Source organism: Dipodomys ordii, unplaced genomic scaffold, assembly GCF_000151885.1.
Source record: "Dipodomys ordii isolate 6190 unplaced genomic scaffold, Dord_2.0 Scaffold18, whole genome shotgun sequence".
Taxonomy (NCBI): Eukaryota; Metazoa; Chordata; class Mammalia; order Rodentia; family Heteromyidae; genus Dipodomys; species Dipodomys ordii.
The window spans coordinates 8,514,544-8,524,410 of NW_012267234.1; the positions used below are offsets into that span (position 1 = coordinate 8,514,544).

Genomic DNA, 9,867 nt, shown 5'->3' on the forward strand with positions numbered 1-9,867 from the left:
CGGACCAAAAAAAAAAAAAAAGAGGTTAGCATTCAATCTCATCCTACTCCAATCTAAGGATGGTTGTGAGGGAAGTGATTGAGTGTGGATACCAGAATTGAAAAGTACTGTCACAGTGGGGTTGGGACTGATTATAAGCAGACTTTGCTATTAACCCCACTTAGTATTTCTTGGAAGTCAGTTCACCTTTAGGTGAAAAAGAGTTGTATGTGATGGTACACACTTGTAATCCCAGCATTTGTGAAACAGAGACAGGAATTCAAGGTCAGGCCTGCATAGTACCTGAAAGAGGAAAATGAAAGCAAAACAGAATTTTTTCCTGGCAAGGGAATTAGCCTGTAGAAAAAGAGAGAGATAATAAGTCTGGCCATTAATCTTATTCTTGCCCTCAAAAAGAAGGCAAACCCTCATAGTTCAGTGAGCAGTAGGTGAATTTAAGACCGCTTAGAGAGGGAAGCCAACCACTGGCTTCATGTGGACTGGATTTACGCACCATAGACTGGGAGTGTCGTGAAACCAAGAGGGGTATAGAGGGATAATTATTCTCTCTGCAGGATTTTGGCAGCCCAGCTGCAGTTGGAAAACAGAGGAAATGTGTATGCTGGAGGAAAATGGTAAACACTGTGTAGAATTGAGCAACAAAGGATATGTTGTCTTTATTAACATTCTGTTAATACTAAATTATAGAGTACAGCTCAAAGGCAGGAAATAAGGAAAACATCTGGGATAGAGGAACTGATAGAGCTACTCAGTGGGTAAAAAGAGGGTGTTTAATTTTAGGGAGACATTCAGGAACATTTCCAGCTATAGTTTCTTATTTTTTCTATTTGTTAACACATTTATTGAAATAAAACTTAGAACATACAATGCACCCATTTAAAGTATGAAGTTTGGTGGGTTTTTTTTGTTGTTGATTTTTTTGTTTGTTTGTTTTTTGTTCAGTGGTGAGGCTTGAACTCAGGGCCTGGGTGCTATCCCTGATTCTCTTTGTGCTCAAGTCTAGCGTTCTACCAGTTGAGCCACAGTGCCACTTCTGGTGTTTGTCTGTTTTTTAAAGTATGTTCACAGAGTTGTACAACTATCATCCCAACCTTATTTTAGAATATTTTACCCTTAAAAAATGCCCATGTGTCCCATTCTCTCTTCTCTGACTCTAGCTCTTAGCAATCACCCATCCATTTTCTGCCTCTAGAGATGTTGCTGTTCTGGACATTTTATATAAAGGGTGGTCCTAGTCTGATCCTTTTGTTTTTGTTGTTATGTTATTTTGAGACAATATCTCACTACACACACACACACACACACACACACACACGCTGGCCTTGAACTTGTTATGTTAGCTTATGCTGGACTTGAACTCACACACACACACACACACACACGCTGGCCTTGAACTTGTTATGTTAGCTTATGCTGGACTTGAACTCTTCATCCTCCTCCTACCTGCTTGGATTTCAAGCATGCACCATCAGGTTCAGCTTATGATGCTGTTTAAAAGGCAAAATTATACTAAAACATTTCCTCTTAGAAGCATTAAAATATATATTTGGTATTTAAAGAATTAGAACCTCTACTCTCTTGAATGAAACTTTTTTCCTCTTGTAAGTGCTGGAGATCAAACCCAAGGCCTCATATATGCTAGGCAAATGCTCTTCCTCTGAACTATGTCCCCAATTCTTTGAATGAGAATTTTGATGTGGGAACCATCCCGCAGGAAGTTTAACACTCACATCTTTCACATAGAGGGCCAGGAAAAGAATATCTGTATATAAGTGTATGTGTGTGTATGTATGGCACTAGTTAAATTGAACTGAAAATTTGGCATACCCACTTCTATTTTATCTGCATGAACACTTCTCATATCTTTGTAGTCTGTGCTTTACATCTGGTATAACTATGTAAGCATAAATGGGCTCTGTATTACAGATAACTTAGTTCAGTGGCTCCCAGTTCTCTCTCTGGGACTTGAGGGAGTGAAAAGGAGTAATAGAGTATGTCTTTACCTCTGATATGAAGAGAGGCCTAGATTACACAGATCTGTTCTCAGTAGGACGAGGCAAGAAAATTGTACTTTTTAAAATTTGGACAATTTCATTCTCCTCTCTTCCCTCCTCCCCCTCTCCCCGGTCCCTCTCTCCCTGTTTCTCTTTCTTCCTCCCCCCATCTCTCTCTCTCCCTTCCCCTCCCCACTCTCTTCCCTCTCTCTCTCACCTGCCCTCTCTCCCTATCCTAGGGCTTGAACTCAGGGCTTGGGCACTGACTCTGAACTTTTTTTTCTCAAGGCTAGCACCCTACCACATAAACCACAGATCCACTTCCAGCATTTTGAACCATGATTCTCAGATCTCACTCAGCCTTCTGAGTAGCTAGGATTACAGGCTTGAGCCACCTGTGCCTCTTGCTGTAAAGAGGACTGGCCACATTCGCATAGGGTGAAACTGGTTTCCTTTCAATACTTTTCATAGTAACTGCCTGAGGCTTTCTAAGAGCAGAGGAATGTTAGAGAAGACTAGAAAGTAATTAGTTTATTTTACATGTTCTTCCTCATGTTTCCATTTTATCTCTCCCTTTCCAGATTCAAGGACTTTGACTTTAATTATCCAAGTTTTTCCTTCATCTGATCTAGCAAATTTCTAATTATAGTTACCTTGTCAGATTGATTATTTGACTACTTTTTCTGAGTTTTAATTAAGTTAGAATAATAGAATCTTAGAACTGAAAGGAATTTTAGAAGTAATCTAGTATAACTTTTTTTTTTAATAAAAAAATTACACACACACATACACCCCATAGTTGTCCCTTACTATCCTTGAAGATTGGTTCCAGGATCCCTGAAGACACTAAAATCCTAGAATGTTCAAGTCCTTCATGCAAAATGGTGTATCTTTTCATATAACCTACACTTATCTTTTTGTGTATTATAAATTATCCTAGATTACTTACAGTGTAAATGCTACCTAGTGGTTCTACTGTATTGTTTAGAAAATGGCAAGGAAAAATATGCCAGATGCTTTTTTTTTTTTTTTTACTGGGGTTTTTTAACTCAGCCTTGTACTTGCTAGGCAGATACTCTACCACTTGAGCCATGTCCCTCAGACCCTTTTGCTTTAGTTATTTCTCATATAGTGTCTCGTGTTTATGCCTAGGCTTGATGGGGGGGGATCCCCCATATAAATTTCCTGCATAGCTAGGATAACAAATGTGCAGCAAAAGTTTGCGCTTTGCTAATTATTTGCCAGGGTTGGCCTCAGACTGTGACCTTGCCAATCTCTGCCTCTGAGTAGCTAGGATTATATGTGTGAGCCACCATACCCAGCTGTAATTCTTTGCTCAAACATTTTCTAATCATGGCTGGGTGAAACTACAGATGAGGAGCCCATGGATATGGGGGGGGGGCGCTAATTGTATTTTCAAAAGTAGTTTCAAGGGGCCGGGAAAGTGGCTCAGTGGTAGAGTGCTTGCCTTGCATGCATGAAGCCCTGGGGTTCGATTCCTCAGCACCACACTAGCAGAAAAAGCCGGAAGTGGCACTGTGGCTCAATTGGTAGAATGCTAGCCTTGAGCTGAAGAGCTGAGGGACAGTGCCCAGGCCAGAGTTCAGGCTCCACAACTGACAAAAAAAAAAAAAGTAGTTTTAAATTCATAGCCAAGTAAGCAGAAAATGTATAGAATTCCCATATACCTCTCGTTTGCAGACAGTTCCCCAGTAGCAATCTCCCTGACCAGAGAAGTACATTTGTTACTATTGATGAACCTACATTGATATATCCAGGTCATTCTTGAACCATATGCACTTTTGGTATCGTGTATTTTGTGAGTTTTGATAAGTTAGTCCTTCATTTTATAATAAACCAAGTCCAAAAGATTATTTGAAGTAACTTGGTCCAAATTTTCCAACTGGTAAATGGAAGAACTATTTTACAAATCAATCTTTTCTCCATCTCTCCCTCTTGCTGTCTTATTTAAGAAATTCAAATGGCTTTGTTGAAAAAAAATCACACACACACAAACACACACACACAAACACACACACATGTCTTTTTCTCTCCCTGGTCTCTTTCCATAAAGGTAGTTCTTTCTGGAAATTTCTACCTGTAATTGAACTGTGACCTTGAATTTCAAATAGAAGCCCCAAAAGAAATGTCCTACAAAGATACAAGGTTAGGTTTTCTAATGCTGCAGCTCAGATCCTGTGGTACAATTCAGTAAGAAGCATCAGGACCTTTGAACCAGATAGACATAGGTTCAAGTCCAATACCAACGCTGACCACCCTTATGATTTAAGGAGACCTTTTTTTTGGGGGGGGGGTTGGGTCGTGAGGCTTGAACTCTGGGCCTGGGCGCTGTCCCTCAGCTCTTCAGCTCAAGGCTAGCGCTCTACCACTTGAGCCACAGCGCCACTTCCGGCTTTTTTTTCCTTTTGCTTATGTGGTGCTGAGGAATCGAACCCAGGGACTCAGGCTTGCAAGGCAAGCACTTTACCACTGAGCCAACTTCCCAGCCCTTAAGGAGACTTTTAATGCTGAGTTGCAGGGATGAAATAAGGTTACTTTTGTAGGTTCATAGCATATTGTAGCACATAAGTGCTGTCAGTTCCTTTTTGGCTCAGAGCAACTCTTTAAAAAGACTGCTTTATGCATTATGTTCTGAAGACATGCACAGAGGAAAGCACTTACTATATTAGGTAACCTGCCTGTCTTTTTCTTCTCATGTGTCTTAATTAAACTCAGCAAGTGCATTAGAAGTTCTGGAACACTACTATCAAGAGGATCACTGTAATGGGGTAGAAGGCAGTGTTTGACTAGTTTAATCTTTAATATAGGTGTAATCAAGTGCCAGCCTGTACTGAATTTTGTATTCAGCCAGCTTATTTCTGCTTGATTCTGGATAGGCCGGTGGTGTTTATATTAAGAGGAAGCCATACATTAGGAAAACAGTTTCACTTACTTTAAGATGAAAAACATTAATAAAGAATGAATGTGCTGGGTGCCAGTGGCTCATGCATGTAATCCTAGCTACTTAGGAGGCTGAGATCTGAGGAACAAGGTTTCAAGCCAGCCTTCAGGAAAGTCTGTGAGACTCTCATCTCCAGTTGACTGCCACAAAGCCAGAAATGGAGCTGTGGTTTAAGTGGCAGAGTGTTATCCTTGAACAAAAAAGTTCAGTAACAGCACCTAGGCACTGCATTCAAGTCCTAGGACCAGCATTTAAAAAAAAAAAATCCCTAAGTGTGAGAAGTATATATGAGAATGCCTATCTATTTTGTTTGATTTTGTTTGCTCTGAAATGTAAACACATTTTTTTTTTAATAATTAGAGTATTTTAGCAGGGCCTTGGTGGCTCACTCAGGAGGCTGAGATCTGAGGATCGTGGTTCAGAGCCAGCCCTGGCAGGAAAGTATGTCAGACTCTTATCTCCAATTATCTACCAGAAAACTGGAAGTGGCGCTGTTGCTCAAGTGGTAAAGTGCTTGCCTTGACCTGAAGAGCTCAGGGACAGTGCCCAGGCCCAGAGTTCAAGCTACATGACTGACAAAAAAAAATGATAATAATAATAAAATGATAATTAGAGTATTTTGACCAATTTCTTTCCATAAATAACTTTCTTATAAATCCTTCCAAGGAATTCCAGATTCTCAGTATAGGTAAAGCAGCCAGTATAAAAGTCAGCTTCCTTTTGTTAGTTCTTCTTTCCCTCTGTGGCTGAACTTTTGTGAATCTATGTTCAGTGAGTTAGCAACAGCTTTGAAAAAAAAATTTAAAAATACAGAGGGCCGGGGCTGGGAAGGTGGCTCAGTGGTAGAGTGCTTGCCTTGCATGCATGAGGCCCTGGGTTTGATTCCTCAGCACTACATAAGCAGAAAAAGCCAGAAGTGGCGCTGTGGCTCAAGTGGTAGAGCACTAGCCTTGAGTTGTAGATTCGAGGGACAGTGCCCAGGCCCAGAGTTCCGGTCCTACGACTGGCCAAAAAAAAAACAAAACCAGAAGGCATTTTAACTTCCCCACAATGATAGAGCTTTGGAGAAAATCCTTGACAATTTATTTTGTTCTTTCATTCTTTTATTCAGTCCATCTCGGACTTCCTGAAAGCCAGATACTGTGCTAGGTTTCCCAGTATGGGAACAATTTAGAGTCAGCCACTGCCTTCCAGGAAGTCCCAACAATACAGACAAAGGGTATCAAGAACGGCTGGTCCACAGTCAAGAATATCCAGAATGTATCACTCAAGGTATAGCTGTCCCCTGAGCTTAGTTGAAGACTTCCACAGAAACTGCATCTTATGGCAGATCTGTGCAGTCAAAAAGAAATGTGGAGCTGGGCGCCATGGCTCACGCCCGTAATCCTAGCTACTCAGGAGGCTGAGATCTGAGGATCCAAGGTTCAGAGCCAGCCTGGGCAGGAAAGTCTGTTAGACTCTTATCTCCAATAAACCACCAGAAAACTGGAAGTGGCACTGTGGCTCAATTGGTAGAGCGCTTGCCTTGAGCTAAAGAGCTGAGGGACAGAGCCCAAGCCCAGAGTTCAAGCCCCACGACTGACAAAAAAAAAAAAAAAAAAGGAATGTAGAAATCCATCAAAAGAAGAAAGAAATCCTGCATTGCCAATAGGGTGGTTAGTACTAATCCTGCTTCCATTTCTGATGTGCTCTGAATCTATTATGGCTTTCAGATATCCATACTGTCCTCTTGGGTTGTTTATTTGTTTTTGTGTTTTTTGTTTCTTGTTTTCTTTTTGGCGGCTGTGGGTCCTGACATCTGGGCCTGGGCGCTGTCCCTCAGCATTTTAGCTCAAGGCTAGTACTCTACTACTTGAGCCACAGTACCATTTTCTGGCTTTTTCTGCTTATGTGGTGCTGAGGAATCCAACCCAAGGCCTCATGTATGCAAAGTAAGCACTCTACCACTGAGCCATATTCCCAGCCCTGGTTGTTGTTTTTTTTGTTGGTCGTGGGGCTTGAACTCTGGGCCTGGGCGCTGTCCCTCAGCTCTTCAGCTCAAAGCTAGCTCTCTACCACTTGAGCCACAGTGCCACTTCAAACTTCTTATGTTTATGTGATGCTGAGGAATTAAACCCAGGGCCCATGTGAGACAAGCACTCTACCAGTGAGCCACCTTCCCAGCCTTGGTCTCTTGTTTTGACCCTAAGCCCTTCCTACATGTTTTTGTTTTTTTTTTCCTAGAAAAGGCACAGGCTGATAGAGAAGTTCAACCTTCCTTTAAAGCACCTTCTACTAGCTCTCTGCAATTCTTTTTTGAACTGAACAATTGAAAAGCTACCTTCAGAGTCTGTCTCTCCCTTCCTGGCTTCAGCCTTCCCTTAATATTGTATGTGGTGATCCCTAGCTTGAACAATACCTTGTATAACTGCCTTGAGTGTCCAGAAAACTTTCAACTAAACTAATTGCATCTTTAAAGTACTAATTTCAAAGCCAGTGATTTGCAACTTTAGTTCTAGCTACTCAGGAGGAATGGTCCATTTTTTCCTCCAATTAGTTTTACCTCTTCATACTGAAGTATTAAAAGCGTAAGAGTATAAAGAATATGAGCAAATTTGCAATTGAATCAGAATGATTAGACACAGAAGAGGCATTAAAGCTTGATTGTTCCAATCCCCCTGTTTCACAGATAAGGAAATAGACTCAGAGAAGGCAGTTGATTTAAATTATACAACTCATCAGTGGAAGATTCACATTTAACTCCATGTGTGCCATGCTCAAATTTTAGCACTAAAAAAGGAAACTTTCAGTAAAATGCCTCTTAGGACCAGGTAGAAATACTACTTGAAGTATTGAACTGTGTTTGCATCCCTGTTTGCCTCCTGATGAGTAAGGAAGACCCCATACACACAGAAAGAGATTGCTCATAACACTGTCCAGGGAGATGTCACAGGGCCCACATATTAGGGGATGGGGCAGCAAGGCCTCGCACACAAGTGGGACAGGAACATTTTCACCAGCCTCATGTGAGGAGCTTGGAAGGAACAGGAGCTAGCTTCAGTGTTTTCCCTCAGGTGTAGCTTGTCTTTGTCCATGCTGGGCCCAAGAGAATTTTGGCACAGCTTTGACTGAACAGTCACTGGATAGAAGGTAGTGATCTGGGAATCCATGTTAAGTGACTGGATTCCACTAGTGGACATAGAAGGCAATGCCAGATGTCAGGTACAGGCCAATTTTTTTTTTTTTTTATACAGTATAAAGTTTGAACTCAGGATTTTGTGTTTGCTTGTCTTGCTTACTTGGCTGGTGTTCTACCAACTGAGCCATGTCTCCAGTCCTGGGTTTTTTTGCTAGTTATTTTTTAAATAGGGTCTAGAGAACTCTTCTGCCTTGGCTGGCCTTGAACTGTGATCCTTCTGCTCTCAACCTCCCCAACAGTTAGGATTATAGATATGAGCCACTGGGGTCTCACCAGATCTAACTAGAGGGAGACAAATTCTTTGAAATAGACTTGGTTCACCATACTCCATGTGTGCCTAGCATACTGAACCTTTATATCAAAACAAATACTTTGTTACATATAAATAGCTGCGTAGTTTTTCTAAATGTAAAAGTAAGGCCTGTTTCTTGCTAAAGAGCCTGAAAGAGGAAAGTAAAAAATAGGAGGAACTTATGAACAACACACACTCAAGCCCACAAGAAATGGGCTTGATTGAGTTTATGTTAAACTTGAAGATGTTTTGGACCTGTCAAGCCAATAAATAATGGAGATTCATTCCATCTGTGTTATTTTGGGGGGTGGGATGGGGATAGGAGGTGGTGGTTAAAAGATGCTGGGAAGGAAGGATGGCTCCACTGGGATTACCTCTGAGAACACAGGGTCCAGAGCCAAACAATAGGCCCTTACTTTATCTGGGGAATGTCTTCTTTTACCTCCTGTAATTGCTGATACCATAATTAGGCCTGCATATTTTCTTCTGAACACGGCCTTACAAGGCACTGCATTTAGCTGGGCTTATGGAGATTAGATCATGCACAGGAAGCTGGCTCTTTGGTTATCGGGCTCCACCGAGGAGTCAGAAGGATTAAGAAGTTTGAAAAATTTGGGTAGGTTTAATGAGGCAGGGTTTGTTGGAAAAGCACAGATTTTCCCAGCCTGTGCATGTAGTACCATGGCCTTTCCTTTCATATAAACAGCACTGCCTCTGACTTCAGTGATCTATCAAGAAAGATATCTTTAAGCTTCCCTTTCCTATATATCCTTAAATAGGTTTGCTAAAATTGACTTTGGAAGATTGTTGCAATATCACTGAACTAACTCCCTAAAGAATCTCCCATAATACCTGGAAGATAACAAACCTCTTCTAATTTCTTGAACCTATATTAAGAATATAATCTTGTCAGCTCCTCCTCTTTCTCCTTTTTCATTATCATCAACCATGTTACCAGATCTGAATTCATTTATTGTAAAGTTACATTTTCAAATCCTTTTGTGTTTGGTTGGAGGTTTGAATAACATTCTAGACACTTTGAATTATCTGCCTGGAATTACTATACTTGGCTTGTTTGGGTCTTCCTGTTCCATTACAACAATCTGAGGGCCAATGGCACTAACTCACTTTGACATTTGCAGAGTGCCTGAGACAGTGCTTTGAACCAAACAGTGTTCAATACAAAATTTGCTGCAGTGAATGCATTTATGCTAGACATTGAAAGATGCAATGAAGATATATAAGCTAATCATTGCTAATAAAATTCAGCATCTCACACACTCACCCATGGAAAGCCAGGGTAGATCTAGGTATACAGTATGTCTTTTCTGAACTGAGAGTGATAAATGTAGAATGAGCTATGTTTTGTTTCAAATGTAGGTATTTCCCCCCCCCCTTTTTTTTTTGGGTCCGGTTGTGGGGCCTGAACTCTGGGCCTGGG

General features: G+C 41.1%; 1 protein-coding gene across 1 annotated transcript in view; it reads left to right on the forward strand.

The window, feature by feature from the left end:
• Positions 1–9,867, forward strand: part of Tango6 (transport and golgi organization 6 homolog (Drosophila)) — a 171,325-nt gene that overhangs the window by 36,088 nt on the left and 125,370 nt on the right. The gene's annotated exons all lie outside the window — the stretch shown is intronic.